Genomic DNA, 12,595 nt, shown 5'->3' with positions numbered 1-12,595 from the left:
AGAGGTGGCATCAATTAATTATAGTGCTGCATGAAAGAGAGATTTGGAGGAGAACCCCCGACCTGCCAGTACATTCATCAAAGAAGTGGCACTGGCAGCATCAGAGGCAAGGGAAATGGTCCCAAATATTTAGAACTTTGGAAAGATTAAAATGACATGTTTAGATTGTGGCAAATTAATTTCATGTGGACAGATGAGTGTTACTCTAATAAATACAGCATATGAACATCATCATAGTCGATGGTTGGTAGAGACATTTTGACTATATCCTGGACCTGCCCGTCCTCGCCCAAAATGGCGCCGGAATAAATGGGACTCGTAACTCCTTGTTGTGTACTGGTTGCAGAACCTTAAAAATCACGAGATACGTATGCAGTTTTGAAGCATATGGCGGGCGGGGACGAGAATTGATTGAATATTTCGACATCCCTATTGATATTAAGTTCTGATGTGTTATTGATTACTGTACTATTGAAAGTTCGAATTAACGTCACCCATGGTACTTGCCCGCAAATGTATATCTAGATAATTTTATTGTAACTGGCCCTGTCGTATTTTAATTATAAAATGTACGTCCACCGATTCCGCAACTGTTAGACACCTTAGTTCTTGCAACCTAATGGCCCGCCCGTTACGTTCCTCTACAGTGTAAATGTCTACTCATCATATACGATTACAGTTTGCTCCGTGGCTGGCCCACGTGGTTATAGGCTCGTATTTGCATAATGAAATTTTCACAATAAAGGTTTTTAAAAGAAAACATGGTAGTAGTATATACATTGGTAAAGTTTTTAATAATAGTCACTGTTTTAGAATCATTAAAAGGCAAGTGAAATAAAGCAGACCAATTACATGAAGGGTAAAAGGTATAATACGCAGGAACGCAGTAAAGATAAATGGTCAAGGGCGGTTGTGTTTTCTACTCCTGCAACATAAAGTGATCGATAGGAATCTCATATTCAGGCGTATCGGCGACTAAGACAGCAGGTCGACCCTCTTTTGCTCAACGGCTCCGTCATGGGACGAAGAAACGCTCTTTTTCTCGAAAAAAGAATATATTTTACTTGCAGGACAGTTGTAAATTTTCCGGGAAAGTACATTAGCCTGGAACATTATAACATATATTTAAGAAAAAATAATGTTCGGAAGTAATAAAAAGCGTAATTTTTAGGTCATATGACCAAGCCTTTCATCATTAGAATAAGAAAAGTAAAATGAACCAATGAAAAGTTTTATTAACAAGTCACATGACTTGTTATGCTTACGTTACGCGCTGCGCGTCGCGCCCCGGATGACTTCCGGATGCGCTAACGCGGCGCGTCATATGACGCATTACGCGACAACGCAGGTCCAGAATATAGTCAAAATGTCTCCACCAACCAGCAGTCGGAACACATCCCCTTTCAGCAGGCTAAATAGTTCTGTTAAATGACAACAGAAGGGACAGGCAACAAGAACCATCAGTCAAAGAGGGGAGGGCTAGTTCTTCTCTACCGGGTTACATTGGGGCGCTACCGGAACTGATCGAATTGGTAGTCTACAGTGTTTCTGGATGTTTCAGACTGAAGCTGGGGTTAGCATGAGAGCACCACCATTTCGTAGCTCCGTCGTGGCCATTCCGCAACCAATCATAGCAGCCGCTCTTTATCGTTATTTTGGGCGGGGTGGGTGGCGGAGCCGAGCTGTTTTGCAGCCATCATTGTGTGGAGTTCAGTTCATCTCACTAGTTTTGTATTTGTCATGAGGGGTTGTTCCTAATGTTTCTATTTTAGCGAGGTCAAAAAGAGATCCCATTAGTGGCCTACTGATTTTGCTCGATTCCTTTTCTTTTTTTTTTACACGATTTTTCGTTATCTGCAAAGACTAAACAGAGTATTGCGACTCTGTGTTTGTTTGTAAATAGAGAATGAACCAAAGAGAACCAATTCTAAAACAGTAAATGCTTGGATAACAATCAATCAAATGGAGAGAGAAGCAGGCACGACGTATTACAACGGGGGCAAAGGCCTGCGTTAACTACCTTTCACTATCTGCAAAGAGAGAGTACTCCTAATAGAAATGAGGGGGGGGGCACCATTCAAAGCAGATCAGTGTGCATAAACACGAAAATGTTTTCACTTACCACGTACTTGACATTCGACAGCTTATGATATTTGCTATTAAAAAACCATTGAAATTCACTGAAAAAACCATAGGTTATAGACCATATATAGTTAGGAATTAGCATTTACAAAACCTTGAAAATTCACTGAAAAAACCATAGGTTATAGACCATATATAGTTAGGAATTAGCATTTAAAAAACCTTATTTTACTCACACAAAACCATTGAAATTCCATATATAGTTAGTTGCACTAACTATATATCGCGCACCCGCAATCCACTGCTGATGATGTCACATATTACATCATTCATGACATGGTCAGTGACATCACTGATGACATCACTGATGACATCTCAAATGACATCACTGATGACATCACTGATGACATCTCAAATGACATCACTGATGACATCACTGATGACATCTCATTTGACATTACTGATCACATCACTGATGACATCATTCATGTGATGATACGATGAACCTCTTCAGACTCTAATATAACCTTAGATACACTCAGTGTAAACAGACACTCACAGACTGTCACTCATCCATGGAGTTACTCACACACCTAGTCAGTCTTGCAAAGAATCAATCACACCTCCATTTCCTCAACTAAATAGTTATACTCACCTTACTTATTGAAACATATACTAACACATAAGTGCTCTCTTATACAATCCCTGATACAAGTTCACAATGATCCATACAGCCACTCACACATTCACTGGCTCTTATGCACAGTTATTTATATATGTCAACTCTCACATGTACTGTGTTTTACATATGTACTTACTTTGACATGTAGCACTGAGATATCCATTCACTCACCAATACACTCATGCACACAGTCAACCGCCCATACAGCTGTTTCCACGTGCACTTTTGAACCCATACATCTAGTGAATCAACTGCTCACACATCTATGCACAGAGTCATACACCTCCCAGCCACCCACACACACACTCAGTCTCCCATACAAATACTTGGGCAACCAATCAATAATCCATATAGTTAGTCATATAGCTAATGATCAACACATGCAGCAGATTACAGAACAACAGACACAATGATGCACAAATTAAAACAGTTTAGTCACTAACCCAGGCACTCAGTGAGACACATTTAATCACTCACTCATACAGTCAGTCATGCACCTACTAAATCCTTCATCCAGACACTTATACATCCACTCATTCTTCAATATGTAAGACATATTTTAACTTTACAGAAACATACAGTCACTGGATGTTGTCATCAGTGATGTCATCAGTGATGTCAGTTGAGATGTCATCAGTGATGTCATCAGTGATGTCACTGACCATGTCATAAATGATGTAATATGTGACATCATCAGCAGTGGATTGCGGGTACGCGATATATAGTTAGTGCAACTAACTATATATGGATTTTCAATGGTTTTGTGTGAGTAAAATAAGGTTTTTTAAATGCTAATTCCTAACTATATATGGTCTATAACCTATGGTTTTTTCAGTGAATTTTCAAGGTTTTGTAAATGCTAATTCCTAACTATATATGGTCTATAACCTATGGTTTTTTCAGTGAATATATATATATTTATATATATATATATATGTATATATTACCTGCTGGCGGTCGCCAGTAGGTAGTTATAGTGAGGATTGATTTCCTTAGGGAAATCGTAACATTCTATTGGGAATAACTTTGGCGCCGGTGGAGGAATCTGCCTAAAATTTTTCTCAACTTTGTCTCGCGGCGCTCCGCTCCTTCCCTGAAAGTTTGGGGGGCATTTGTCAAGCGGGGGCCGAGATAAAAGGGGGGTCCCAAAACGTGTTTTCCCCATGTTAATTTCCATAGGGCGGTCGAACTCACTTTCAGCTCGAACGGCTGAATGGATTTTCACAAAACTTGGCAAAATTGTAGGGACTGGTAGCCCGATGTGCCTTTGCTATGTCTCAAGATATGTGCTCCAGAGGATTTTGATTAATTTAGGTTCAAAAAAATTTATATATCTATAGCCGCGCCCCGGTACGCGCACCGGGGAGCGCTCCGGGCGCGCCACGCGACTTGCGCACGGAAAGCTGATTGGCTCTCGGGTGTCTGTAAACATTCGAAACAGTCTGCAGTGGCCGCCATCTTGTGTCTCGGTAGGATCGAGACACAAGAGGTGGCAAAAACAAAGGGGGAAATGACCATAAGGGGGCAGGGTAGACCCCCCCTGACCCCGTAGGTTTGATGTGGGGGCCATAAAAGGGTCCCGCGGGTGAAAAAACAAATTAATTTTTTTTCGATTTTCGCGGGGGGAGCGCCCGGTACGCGCACCGGGGAGCGTACCGGGGAGCGTACTTTGGGGAAAAATAGTGAAAATAGTAGTGTAAAAAAATCATTTTGAGTGATTAGAGGTAGGGTAGCTCTGAAAAGAGCTTTTGGGTTCTGTGGCTGTTTTAGGTACCGTCCCATACACACCCACACGCACACAACCCCACACCCCCACAGCCACACACTCCCCACACATGCCTCACACACGCACACCTCCACCTCCACCCAAACACCCCACACCTCCACACCGACACCTTCCACATCCACACCCACACCCACACACCCCACACACCCACACACACACCTCACCCCCCAACACACACACACACACACACACACACACAGATACCTCACAGACACACCTCACACATCCCACACACACACCTCCCCCCCACACACACACACCTCACAGACACACCCACACATCCCACACATACACACACATCCTACACACATACCCCCCACACCCACACACCTCCCACACATACCTCACACACCCACACCTTCACCTACACTCAAACACCCCACACACCCACACCCACACACACACCTTACACACCCACAACCCCACCCACACCCACATACCCCACACACCTACACACACCTATACACCTCCCCCCCCAGACACACACACACCTCACAGACACACCCCACCATCCCCCACACACACCTCCCCCCCCACACATGGGGAAAACTCAGTGAAACAGTAAATAATAATTTAAAGTGCTTAGAGGTAGGGTAGCTCTGAATAGAGTTGTTGTGTTGTGTGGGTGATTTAAGTACCAACATGTAGGTACCAATGCTGAGTCTTAAATTTAATGTACACCGTTTCCTCTGTAGATATCTTGCATGTTGTTACAGAAGTTATTTTGGTATATGGAATCCATATCATAGTCTGTCAGGAAAGCAGAAAGAACATGTAGGCAGGAGATGAAAAAGAGATGTCAAATACACATTGGAGATAATATAGTGGGAGAAAGGAAGTAACTATGAGCAAAATTACTATGTAACAAAAAAGTTGCATAGTATACTATAAGTCTGAATTTACATTATAATCAATTTGGTACTAGTTTATGAATTACATATAAAAATGAATAATGTCTCGAACAATTTTTGATTATTGAATATAAATTTATTTTTCTGATTCTTTTTCAAAATTTAATAAAACTTCTAACAATATATTGTCTGGAATGTCCTCATTTTCATTCTGTGATTCTATTGCTTCCACACACTCAAGTAATTCATGGTCCAGAGACTCATCCATAAAGTCAAAGTCATCATTCTCAGCAATATTTTCTTCAGGGTTGTTTTCAATAACAATTTCAAAAGAAATATTCATTTTATTCTGTTCTCCTTCCATTTTCTTGCTGTAAATTGCATAAAAAATAAATATATCAGTAGAGATAGGGCACTGTTGGTTTTAAGTTCAGACAGGTAGTTTTGATTTTTTAACAGTGAATGGTATCAGGCTGGAAGTAGAAATATAAAAAAGTGTATGTGATAAAGCCTAAGTAAATTCATAATTATACAAGAGAAGTCTAAGTCAATCCATAAGTATAACAGAGAAGCCTATCTCAATCTATAACTATTACAGAGGGATAGTATATAACTATCAGAAAATGTTTTCCCAAATTAACTTAAAGTGCACAACATACTTCAGTTTTCAAAATAACATCTTACCTTTGAAAAAGAAGTTTAAGTTCTCAGTGAAAATTGTTTTGAAATGTACTTCAGGAAGTAGTAGTCAAAATGGCTGTGTTTCCCTCTCTTTCTTTATATATATTCATGTACATAACCAATCAAATGTCATGAAATAATAGTAGAAAATGAAAGTAACATTTTAATTGGTTGTAAATTTTAACACTTCAGATGTGTTTTTGTCAAGTAATTCACCTCAGGATATTTAAAGAGGGCTACAGGCCAAATGGCTCAATGGAATTCCACCAAATTTGGGAAAATGGTAGGGACTGGTATGTAGTATGGCCTATTCTATATTTGGTGAACTTCTCTACAGAGGTTTTTATGTAAATTAACTTTTAAATTTTTTTGAGAGCGCTCACCAGGGCGCACCCCGGTACGCGTACCGGCAGCGCAACGGGAGTCCTCCATCTTGTGTTTCGGTAGATTTGAGACAGAAAATGGAGGAGAAACAACGTTGGGAATGGGTATAAGGGGGCATGGTAGGCACTCCCTGACCCTCTAGGTTTTCTGAGGGGGTCTTAGGAGGCCCATATAGGCGAAAAAAAATAATAATAATTTCGCGGGGGGATGGCCCGGTATGCGCACCGGGAAGCGTACCGGGGAGTGTACTTTGGTGGAAATTAGTGAAAAAAGTTAGAGTAAAATAATCATTGTGAGTGATCAGATGTAGGGTAGCCCTGAAAATAGCTTTTGGGTTCTGGGGCAGAATTAGGTACCTACAAGTAGGTTCCAATGCACAATCTTAAATTCAGGAGGAATATTCTATTCCCCTCATCTGAGAAGTGCACACCATCTCCTCTGTAGATATCGTGTATGTTGTAACGCAAGTTGTTGTTGTATATTGAACCCATTCCATAGTCTCTCATGTAAGCAGAAACAGATTTATTCACATGTTTCCTTGCTTTCTCAATCTGTGGACAAAATTGGTTGGACCACTTCCATTTCTGCCTTTGGCATATATTGGAATATACCAAGGCAGTTTGTGGGAAAAGTGTCATCAATTGCCGAAAGGTGTCCTTTAAAACCATTTCCAGACCTACCCCAGTCAAAGTGCCTAGGTCATTTCCACCACAGTGCAAAATTATAAGGTCAGGGTGTGACAGATGGTGAAAGGTTTTCACCAATGGTATCAATTGATGACATCTCAATCCTCTTTGGCCAATCCATTTTATGTGCACATTTGGTAAACCAAGGTTGTGAAAATTTCTGGTAGCTGCATACCTTTGAGCCCAGTGAATGTAGCTATGTCCAATAATCCAGACAGAGTACATGGTGAGAGGAGGTTCTGGTGCAGTCAGATGAAGTGTGGGAATGAAATGGCAGTTGGAACAGTAGGAGTTTGCAACAAAAATAAATGTGGAGTTTCAGTGCTCTTGAATCACAAGCAATGATTGGTGGATTCAGATAGTTGAAAAATGAAAGTTAGGGTGCATGGTTCTGTTATGTGAAAGAAGTAATTTGAATGGTTAAGAAAAAGTCATTTAAAGAAAGATTGCAGTGGATAAGTTGGTGTATTGAGAGGTCAAACATGCTTGCTGATTTGATTTGCAACATTGTAGAATAAACTTTTAACCCTCGGAGCTCAGTGAGGAGGGAGTTGCTATGGTAACAGGTAGAAAGGGCTGAGGGGGGGAAGGGTTGTTGATTTGAAAATAGAGAGGGAAGAGTTTTGATTGGTTACCATGAGGAATATGTGTGTAGAATTAGAGGTTTTCTGTGCCATTAAAGGTTGCAGTGCCTGGAGAACATACCTTTTGATCTACTAAAGAAATATTGGTGTGTGTATCTGACACTGTTCTGAATCTCCTAAAGCATTTGTAAAGGTGAGTTATGATTCATTTAATATAGATAGAGACTTGTATACTCTATGGAGAAGATTTGGAAGCAAAATGTGTTTTTTTAATGTGACTTTCTTCATGTTTTTTGAACATGCTTGATAAAAAGTTGTTGCTGGAAAGAGGAATTGTAGTTTGTAAAAATGTGAAGTTTCAGTAGTGACCTGGAATGCTTGTACATATGACCTGCGCTTTGTTTCTAAAATGTTATTCAAAAAACGATTTTGGGGAAATCAATGGCTTTCAGTAGTGACATGAATGCTTGTACATAGGACCTATGTTCTGCTCCTAAAATGGTAATTGAAAAACGATTTTAGTGCAAATCCATGGCTTTAACATTTTTAAGAAGGAATAAATAGTGTGTGCATGTTAACTGTTTTACCTCAGATTTGGAAGCAGAGTGAGTTTCTTTCCTGTTGGTTTGTTTCATTTTTTGGGTAATGCTTGGTAGGAATGTTTGCAAGAGATAGGAAATGTATTTTGTAAAATAGTGACTTTTCAGTACTGAAATGGAATGATTGTACATAGGACCTGCACTGTGTTTCTAAAATGTTATTGAAAAATCGATTTTGGGCCAAATTAATAGCTTTTACATTTTTGAGAAAGAATACAAAGTGTGTGCATGATTAAATAAAATAATTTGAAGCTTTTACAATCATGTTACCTGTGTTACCTCAGATTAGGAAGCACACTGAGAGCGTTATTTATGAAAACAGCGATACGTCACTTTTAACTGTGCACTCCTTGTGACACCAATGATGCATTATATTTAATGTATGATGCATCATGTTTCTAGGACTTATAGATAAGTCAGTATTTCTGATGTATCTGTAAGCGGAAAAGTGATAAATTGCTGGAGTGTGTCACAAAAATGACGCAACTCCAGCAATGCATCCTTTCACATGGGGAAAGCCCCATGTGAAAGCGTTTGCCTCAGTCTTACGCCTGCTGTGAGGTAGGTGCAAGATTTTGACGTAACAGTGTCCTAAAAGTGACGCAGTGAAATCTCATAGATTTCACTGCATCACTATTACGGGGCTTTTTGCGGGGGAATGCCCCCTCTGTGTACATTACACCTGACAGAGGTATAATGTGGTGCAGAGGTTTAAAAAGTGACGCATCTACCTACATGTGTCACTTTTTAAATATGGCGCAAAAAGGCACATGTTTTATGCCGCTGATGCGTCAAAAAAAAAGTGACGCATCAGCAGTGCAAAACTGATGCAGAGCCTCATAAATGAGGTTCATCTTTTTTTGCACACTACTCCAGTTTAGTCCTGTCCACTGCACTCTTGGACACAAGCCTCACCTTTTGTGCTCCCCTGCACAGGCTTCATCACATCTGCACTCTTGCTTAGGGCTCATAATCTTTTTTTAGAATAAAATTTGAAAAACAGAGAAAAGGTCATATGTATAAGCTTTTCATTGCACTACTGAAATTGTTTTGGGGCAAATTAATGTCTTTTACATTTTTGAGAAAGAATAAATAGTGTGTGCATGATTACATAAAAAAAATTGACCTTTTCACTATCATGTTACCTGTGTTACCTCACATTAGGAAGTAGATTGTGCAGATGAAGTGAGGCATGTCCAGAGGGACAGAGGAGGTGAGGCCTGTGTTCAAGACTGTAGTGGGAGAGAGGCTTTTCTTGGAGAGCGTAGGTGGTGAGACCTGTGTCTAAGAGTGCAGTGGACTAGGCTTCATGAAGCCTATCTCCCACTGCACTCTTAGACACAGGTCTCAAGTTCTTTGCACCCGTGGACAGACCTCTCTTCTACTACACTCTTCAATAGAGGCCATACCTCTTGTGCACCCCTAGACAATCCATACCTCATCTGCAACCCTGAATAGACTTCAAATAATTGGCATGCTTAGACAGGCTTCAGCTTATTTACACCCTTGAACATGCGTCACCTCATCTGCACCTACTTACTATCAATTATACTCAATACATTGAGGCCTATTCAGAGGACAGAGATGAGGTAAGGCTTGTCCAAGGGTAAGAGGAGGTTATTCCTCTCCATTGTAGTCATGGACACTGAATGCTTGCACATAGGACCTGCACTGTGTGTCTAAAATGTTATTGAAAAATCGATTTTGGTGAAAAAAATGACTTTTAGTTTTTTGAGAAGGAATAAATAGTGTCTGCATGATTAAATACATATATTTCATCTTTTCACAATAATGTAACCTGTGTTACCTTAGATTAGGAAGTAGATTGTGTAGATGAGATGAGGCATGTCCAGAGGGACAGACGAGGTGAGGCCTGAGTTCAAGACTGTAGTGGGAGAGAGGCCTTTCCTGGAGAACATAGGTTGTGAAGCCTGTGTTTAAGAGTGCAGTGGACTAGACTTCATGAAGCTTATCTCCTACTGCACTCTTAGACACAGGTCTCACTTTCTTTGTACCTGTGGACATACCTCTCTTCCACTACACTCTTCAATACAGGTCTCACCTCTTCTGCACCCTTGGAGAATCCTCACTTGATCTGTAACCCTGAATAGACCGTTTGCTTTTTGTCATTGCTTTGTTGTTTGATAATAGTGGTCTATAATGTGCTATTTTTTTTTTTATCACAGAATGAAATCAAGATTTCAAGAGTAAGGAAAGATGCCCTCAAGGCAAAGAAGAAGGAAGAATGAAATACGGTTCCAAATAAATACATCAACGGAATTACAGCACTCTTCAACAACAAATACTTCAAAAAACTGGAACAAAGCTCCTGGTAATACCACTAAGTCTTTCTTACGGAACATATGTAGATCAAGTAAAAATGTTGGACAGCATGTAGAAAAAGAGAATGAGAGAGTAAATTTGAAAAGGAAGGAGAGAACCTCAAAGAATCCTACAACTGGAGCAGGAGAGAATAATATGTATAGGAATAGAAGGCAGAATCAGTTTAGAGACATTCGTAAACAAATGTTTCGCAATAGGGTGGTTTTAAATTTGTTAAAAAACATTAGGAAAGGTAAACAGAGAGCTGCTTTTTATAAGATAAAGAAAAGTGTAGAGAAGATTGTTGATCAGGCTTTTGAAGTTAAGAAAAAATTATTTATTTTAATAATTAATAGAATTAGGACACTTAACAAGACAATTGATGTTTTCAAATCAAACAGTAGATCGAAAAGAGTAATTAATCGGACTAATTTTTGTAAAGTTTTTTCAGGAGAATGGATGCACAGTTCAAGTTGTGAGCCATTTTTTAATGAGGAGAGTTACTTCCAGGAGAATGATTTAGTGCATGCAGTTGACACCAGTGGTCGAGCGTATGAAGTGAAAGACGGTTGTCCGATTGAAAAAGAGAAACTTGTGCCTAGAGAACCAGAAGAGGTGTTAACTGATGAAGTTTTAGGGAGACGTACTAAGGGTCCAGTGAACACTTGGAAGTGTAGTGTACACACTTGTACACTAAAATCTGTTAACTTCCCTGGTAGCCCACTTCAGCAATCAATGTAAGGGCTGCGAGGCCTCCGGGTAGTTTTGGCGCTATATAAATATAATTTTTCATTTCATTTCATTTCATTTGTAGTGTGCGACAGGAATCAATTGATTTGTTTTGTAATTTCCTACGTACATATAGTAAGAAAAGTCTAAAGAGAACGTGAAGTTGTTGCAAGACTTAGATCCTTGCAGAGTGAGAGAAAACACAGGTTTGCAAGGGCATTCACTGGCTTGTCTTTCTGGAAAGGTTTGTCAGAGTGTTTTTCATCATTTTAGGATGTTAGCAGTGCATCATACCAAAATGAGGAAATTAGTGAGAATGTTGTATTATGCAAAACGTCCAGCACTTAAGCTCAAACAATTAAACAGTGCTCTTTTGCATGGAACTGAATTAGATGTGAAGAAGATTTGTGAAGAAATTGAGATTTGATATTTTGGTGAAAAAGAGGACAGTGTAGAAATTGACACAGCAATTCAAGGTAATGTGGAAGAGAATGTACAGATTTCAAGTACACAAAAGTTTTAGCAGGAAATTACCAGGTTTAAGGTGAAATCAAGTGAAAGGCCGAATTTTACTTGTGTGTGTTGTCGACGAAGTCATTATAAACATCAAACTAGATTAGTTGATTTATACGTAAAAAGTGAAAAGATGAATAATTATGAGTTGAAGGATTTTGCTACTTATTTGTGGGTGGAGAATTGTTTTGATTTGAGTTGTGATCAGCGTATTTGTAAATGTTGTTATGATAAATTAAATCAAAACAGAATGCCTGTCACAGCTGTTCATAATAATCTGGAGTTGGTAGACATTCCCTGTGAATTGATGGATTTAAATACATATGAGTCTATTTTGATTCAATGTGTCCATCCTTTTCAGGCAATTGTTCGCATGGAGCCTAAGATAGGGAAATTGCCTCCTACAGATTTGCAGAGAGGATTAAAGGGAAGAGTTGTTTATTTGCCTCTAGATTTCAAAAAAAATATTGATACAATTGGTAATGAAAAAGTAGAAGAGGAACCTTTAGTTATTCTAGTTAATGGGGTTCCGACAAAGAGTAAGAAAATCTGGCAAGATTTAGTGGATGTTAGGAAAGTCAAAAAGGCAACGTTGTATTTAGTCAAAAACAATGAGTATTACAAAGCTGTATGTGTTGCAGCAGAGGAAACAGCTGCAGATGAAGACAGTGATTGTTCAGGCGGCCAAATTGAAAA

The sequence above is a fragment of the Lissotriton helveticus genome, chromosome 1_1 (assembly GCF_964261635.1).
Source record: "Lissotriton helveticus chromosome 1_1, aLisHel1.1, whole genome shotgun sequence".
Lineage (NCBI taxonomy): Eukaryota > Metazoa > Chordata > Amphibia > Caudata > Salamandridae > Lissotriton > Lissotriton helveticus.
Note: the sequence above shows the minus strand (reverse complement) of the source record.